A 719-nucleotide genomic window follows, 5' to 3' on the forward strand; every position below is an offset into this window, starting at 1 on the left:
CGAGTCTTCGCGAATGATATGTTTTGAGAAGATGTTAGTGCGTATGGCTGCCTGGTCTTCCAAGAAAGTGTTTTTATCGAGGAAGGAAATTTCATCGAAAAACAAATCTTCAGGCGTCTGCGACGTCTGAAGATGCTGAAGATTTGTTATTCTTTCGTATGCCGCGTTTCGTGCTTGAAAGGTTCGCGGGCTTGAAGATGTTTCGCGATGTTGCAAGGGATTAGTCTTAGCCCTGTGTTTGGGAAACGTTCTGGTTTGACTACAGATGTTCGCAGCCAGAATTGTTGTTCCTGTTTGGATTTGATTTGCGATCGGGGAGTTCGGACCAAGGGGTTGCATAAATTTTTCCCCGGAAAGAGGCATCCTCCTATACCGTGCTTTGTGTGGTGTTGGCCTTCCGAGATTTCTTTCGTGTCTATTTGAGGATGTTTCGTATAGCTATAGGAGCTCTGTTGCGAGTTTTCCTTACATGCGAATTTTACGAGTAAAACACAGCGGGCTTAAAGTGAATCGTAGTATATGGAACTTGGTCGATTTTTGACAAGTGGAACCTTTCCGTTAACTGTTTGGTTGTTAGGACTGAGTTTTGCTATGACGAATTTACCAGATGATTCCAGTTTTTGGGTGGTACGATAATTGTTTGTGTAATCGTTACTTGACGTTTCCAGACACATTCCGGATTACCGTTTAGCCGTCAAGTTATTGGAGCGGTGGTTGCT

The sequence above is a fragment of the Brassica oleracea genome, chromosome C5 (genome assembly GCF_000695525.1).
Source record: "Brassica oleracea var. oleracea cultivar TO1000 chromosome C5, BOL, whole genome shotgun sequence".
NCBI lineage: Eukaryota > Viridiplantae > Streptophyta > Magnoliopsida > Brassicales > Brassicaceae > Brassica > Brassica oleracea.